Here is a 6,427-nt window from a genome sequence, read left to right on the forward strand (position 1 = left end):
TTCCTCAACATAATAAAGGCCATATATGACAAACCCACAGCCAACATTGTCCTCAATGGTGAAAAACTGAAACCATTTCCACTAAGATCAGGAACAAGACAAGGCTGCCCACTCTCACCACTCTTATTCAACATAGTTTTGGAAGTTTTAGCGAGAGCAATCAGAGAAAAAAAGGAAATAAAAGGAATCCAAATTGGAAAAGAAGAAGTAAAGCTGTCACTGTGTGCAGATGACATGATACTATACATAGAGAATCCTAAATATGCTACCGAAAAACTACTAGAGCTAATCAATGAATTTGGTAAAGTAGCAGGATACAAAATTAATGTACAGAAATCTCTGGCATTCCTATACACTAATGATGAAAAATCTGAAAATGAAATCAAGAAAACACTCCCATTTACCATTGCAACAAAAAGAATAAAATATCTAGGAATAAACCTACCTAAGGAGACAAAAGACCTGTATTCAGAAAATTGTAAGACACTGATGAAAGAAATTAAAGATGATACAAATAGATGGAGAGATATACCATGCTCCTGGATTGGAAGAATCAATATTGTGAAAATGACTCTACTACCCAAAGCAATCTACAGATTCAATGCAATCCCTATCAAACTACCACTGGCATTTTTCACAGAACTGGAACAAAAAATTTCAAAATTTGTTTGGAAAAACAAAAGACCCTGAATAGCCAAAGCAATCTTGAGAACGAAAAACGGAGCTGTAGGAATCAGGCTCCCTGACTTCAGACTATACTACAAAGCTACAGTAATTAAGACAGTGTGGTACTGGCATAAAAACAGAAAGATATATCAGTGGATCAGGATAGAAAGCCCAGAGATAAACCCACGCACATATGGCCAACTTATCTTTGATAAAGGAGGCAGGAATGTACAGTGGAGAAAGGACAGTCTCTTCAATAAGTGGTGCTGGGAAAACTGGACAGGGACATGTAAAAGTTTGAGATTAGATCATTCCCTAACACCATACACAAAAATAAGCTCAAAATGGATTAAAGACTTAAATGTAAGGCCAGAAACTATCAAACTCTTAGAGGAAAACATAGGTAGAACACTCTATGACATAAATCACAGCAAGATCCTTTTGGACCCACCTCCTAGAGAAATGGAAATAAAAACAAAGATAAACAAATGGGACCTAATGCAACTTCAAAGCTTTTTCACAGCAAAGGAAACCATAAACAAGACCAAAAGACAACCCTCAGAATGGGAGAAAATATTTGCCAATGAAGCAACTGACAAAGGATTAATCTCCAAAATTTATAAGCAGCTCATGCAGCTCAATAGCAAAAAAACAAACAACCCAATCCAAAAATGGGCAGAAGACTTAAATAGGCATTTCTCCAAAGAAGATATACAGACTGCCAACAAACACATGAAAGAATGCTCAACATCATTAATCATTAGAGAAATGCAAATCAAAACTACAATGAGATATCATCTCACACCAGTCAGAATGGCCATCATCAAGAAATCTAGAAACAATAAATGCTGGAGAGGGTGTGGAGAAAAGGGAACACTCTTGCACTGCTGGTGGGAATGTGAATTGGTACAGCCACTATGGAGAACAGTATGGAGGTTCCTTAAAAAACTAAAAATAGAACTACCATATGACCCAGCAATCCCACTACTAGGCATATACCCTGAGAAAACCATAATTCAAAAAGAGACATGTACCACAATGTTCATTGCAGCGCTATTCACAATAGCCCGGAGCTGGAAACAACCTAAGTGTCCATCATTGGATGAATGGATAAAGAAGATGTGGCACATATATACAATGGAATATTACACAGCCATAAAAAGAAACGAAACTGAGCTATTTGTAATGAGGTGGATAGACCTAGAGTCTGTCATACAGAGTGAAGTAAGTCAGAAAGAGAAAGACAAATACCGTATGCTAACACATATATACGGAATTTAAAAAAAAAGTCATGAAGAACCTAGGGGTAAAACGGGAATAAAGACACAGACCTACTTGAGAATGGACTTGAGGATATGGGGAGGGGGAAGGGTAAGCTGTGACAAAGCGAAAGAGAGGCATGGACATATATACACTACCAAACGTAAGGTAGATAGATAGTGGGAAGCAGCTGCAGAGCACAGGGAGATCAGCTCGGTGCTTTGTGACTGCCTGGAGGGGTGGGATGTGGAGGGTGGGAGGGAGGGAGATGCATGAGGGAAGGGACGTGGGAACAGATGTATATGTATGACTGATTCACTTTGTTATAAAGCAGAAACTAATTTAAAAAACCCCATAAAATTAAAAAAAGAGTGTGTTGCTTAATTTCCACATATTTGTGAATTTTTCAGATTTACTATTTTATTGATTTCCAGTTTCGTTTTTTTGAGTTGGAGAAATTATAGGATTTCAATATTTTTAAATTTATTGAGACTTGTTTTTTGGCCTAATTTATGGCATATATCTCCTAGATAATGTTCCAAGTGCACTTCAGAAAAATGTATATTCTGTTGTTGTTGGATACAGTGTATATTAGGTCTAGTTGGTGTATAATATTGTTCAGCTCCACTATTTCTTTATTGATCTTCTTGCTATTCTATTCATTTTTGAAAGTGAACTATTTAAATCTCCAAATATTATGTAGAACTGTCTCTTCACTTCTCTGTTTTTGGTTCATATATTTTGGCGCTCTATTATTAGCTATGTATATACTTATAATTGTTGGATCTTCTTGATGGACTGCCCCTTTTATCAATAAATAGTGTCATTCTTTGTCTCTTATAACGATTCTTTAATTAAAGTGACTCTCTTGTAGAGAGAGTATAGCTGGATCATTTTTATTAAAAGTTTTTTATAAAATTTCAGAAAAATCGAGGGGGAAGTACAGAGATTTCTTATATATCCCTTGCCCTACACATGCATAGCTTCCCTCATTATCAACATTCCCCACCAGAGTGGTACAGTTGTTACAATTAATGACCCTCCATTCACACATCATAATCACCTAAAGTCCATAGTTTATATTAGGGTTCACTCTTGGTGTTGTATATTCTATGGGTTTGGACAATTGCATAATGATTTTTACCCATCATTATGGAATCATACAGAGTATTTTCACCATCCTAAAAATCCTCTGTACTCCATCTATTCATCCATCCCCACACAGCCCCTGGCAAGCACTGATTTTTTACTGTCTCCATAGTTTTGCCTTTTTCAGAATGTCATATGATTGGAATCATATAGTATGAAGCCTTTTCAGATCGGCTTATTTCACTTAGTAATATGCATTTAAGTTTTCACTATGTCTTTTCATTATTTGATAGCTCACTTCTTTTTACTACTGTATAATATTCCATTGAATAGATATACTATAGTTTATTAACCATTCACCTACTGAAGAACATTTTGATTGCTTCCAAGTTTTAGCAGTTATGAATAAACCTGCTATAAACATCAGTGGACAAGTTTTTGGGTGGACATGAATTTTCATCTCCTTTGGTAAATACCAAGGAGTGCAAATCTTGGATTGTATGTTAAGAAAGTGTTTATTCTTGTAAGAAACCACCAAACTGTCTTCCAAAGTGGCTATACTATTTTGCCTTCTTACTGGCAACAAATGAGAGTCCCTGTTGCTCCACATCCTGGCCAGCATTCAGTGTTCTCAGTATTCCAGATTTTGACCATTCTAATAGGTGTCTCATAGTATCTCATTGTTGTTTTAATTTGTATTTCCCTGATCACATATGATGTGAAGTCTCTTTTCATATGCTTATTCAAAATATGTACATTTTCTTTGGTGAGGTGTCTGTTAAGGACTTTGGCCCATTTTTTAATCAGGTTGTTTCTTTTCTAATTGTTGAGTTTTAAGATTTCTTTATATATTTTGGATAACATGCCTTTATCAGGTGTGTCTTTTGCAAATATTTTCTCCTAGTCTGTGGCTTGTCTTCTCATTCTCTTGACATTGTCTTTTGCAGAACAGAAGTTTTTAATTTTCATGAAATCCAACTTATCTATTATTTCTTTCATATATTGTGACATCGGTGTTTTACCTGAAAAGTCATCACAATGCTCAAGGTCATGTAGATTTTCTTCTATTTTAGCCCCTAGGAGTTTTATAGTCTTGCATTTTACGTTTAGATCTGTGCTCTATTTGGAGTTAATTTTTGTGAAGAGTAAAGGTCTGTGTCTAGATTCATTTTTTTCATGTGGATGTCTAGTTGGTCCAGCACCATTTGTTAAGGAGACTATCTTTGCTCCTTTGTCAAAGATCAATTGACTATATATTATGTGTGTTTATTTCTGAGTTCTCTGTTCTGTTTCACTGATGTATTTGTCTATTCTTTCACCAATATCACACTGCCTTGATTACTGTACCTTTATAGTAAGTCTTGAACTCAGGTAGTGTCAGTCCTCCAAATTTATTATTCCCCGTCAATAATGTGTTGGCTATTCTGAGTCTTTTGCCTCAGCATATAAACTTTAGAATCAGTTTGTCAGAATCCATAAAACAACTTGTTGAGATTTTTATTGGGATTGCATTGACTTTATAGGTTAAGATGGGATGAACTGACATCTTGACCATACTGAGCCTTCCTATTCATGAACTGGAATACCTCTCCATTTATTTGGTTCTTCTTTGATCTAGTTCATCAGAGTTTTGTAGTTTTCGTCATATAGATCGTATACTTATTTTGTTAGATTTATAACAAAGCATTTCAGTTTTGGATGTGCTAATGTAAATGGTATTGTGTTTTTAATTTCAAATTCCACTTGTTCACTGATGGTATACATGAAAGTGACTGATTTTTGAGTATTAACTTTATATCCTGCAACCTCGCATTCATAATCACTTATTAGTTCCAGCAGTTTTTTGTTGCTGTTGTTGATTCTTTCAGATTTTTTATATAAACAATGTCATCTCCAAAAAAGTTGTATTTCTTCCTTCCCAGTCTGTACACCTTTTATTTCCTTTTCTTGTCTTATTGCATTAGCTAGAACTACCAGGACCATGTTGAGAAGGAGTGGTGAGAGGGGACATTCTTGCCTTCAGACTGATCTTAATGGGAAAGCTTCAAGTTTCTCACATAGAGTATAAGGTGAGCTATAAGATTTTTGTAAATGTTCTTTATCAAGTTGAAGAAGTTCCACCCCAGCTTACTAAGAGAATTTTTATCATGAATCAGTGTTGGATTTTGTCAAATGCTTTTTCTGCATCTACTGACATGATCATGTGATTTTTTTCTTTTTTGTCTGTTGATATGATGGATTACATTGATTTTCAAATGTTGAATCAGCCTTGCATACCTGGGATAAATCCTACTAGTCATGGTATATAATCTTTTTTATACATTGTTGGATTCAACTTGCTAATATTTTGCTGAGAATTTTTACATCTATGTTCATGAGCGATATCGGTCTATAGTTTTCTTGTAATGTCTTGGTCTGGTTTTGATATTAGGGTAATGCTGGCCTCAGGATGAGTTAGATGTATTCCCTTTGCTTCTATCCTCTGAGATTGTAAAGAATTACTATAACTTCTTTTTTAAATGGTTAGTAGAATTCACCAGTGAACCCAATCTAGGTCCAATGTTCTCTGTTTTGGAAGGATACTATTGATTTGATTTCTTTAATAGATATAGGCTTATTTAGATGGTCTGTTTCTTCTTGTCTGTGTGAGTTTTGGCAAATTGTGTCTTTCAAGGAATTGGTCTATTTCGTCTAGTTTATCAAACCTGTGGGCATAGAGTTGTTCATAGTCCTCCTTCATTATCATTTTCCATTTTTGTCTGAGAGGAGACATTGTATGATTTAGTCTTTTAAATTTGTTAAGTTGTGTGTTACGGTCCAAACTGCAGTCTATCTTGGCAACTGTTCCATGGTGGCTTGGGAAGAAGGTGTATTCTGCTGTTGTTAGATGAAGTAGACTATAGATATCACTTATATCCAGTTGGCTGATGGGTATTGTTCAGTTCAACTCTGTTCTTACTGTCTGCCTGTTGGATCTATCTTTTTCTGAAAGAGGGATGTTGAAGTTTTCAACTATGATAGTAGGTTTATCTATTTCTCTTGGCAGTTCTATTAGTTTTTGCCTCACATAGTTTGATGCTCTGTTGTTCTTCTAGTAGCTGCTAGGCTACTGGTTTTCAAGGCTGCCACTGATGTGGGGAGAGGAGGATGTAAATAGGGAAAGTTAAAACACTACAAAGTCCTCTATTCTTATCAAGGTCCAGCTATTTTTCTTAAATAAAATGCTTCATGGATTTTTGGAGCCTTTGGTTAATTTCCAGAAAAAGTTATAAAAAAGCTTATTATGACAAATTTCCCAGTGTTTTCCCTGCTTTCATGGAGGAATGTATTTTTGGACACCCTTACTCCTCCATTCTGTTAAGTGCTTCTCTCTTTCAATTGCTTTTTGGTTCTAGACCCATACTGTTTCTGT

Source organism: Mesoplodon mirus, assembly GCF_964341445.2.
Source record: "Mesoplodon mirus genome assembly, chromosome: X".
In the NCBI taxonomy this organism is placed as follows: domain Eukaryota; kingdom Metazoa; phylum Chordata; class Mammalia; order Artiodactyla; family Ziphiidae; genus Mesoplodon; species Mesoplodon mirus.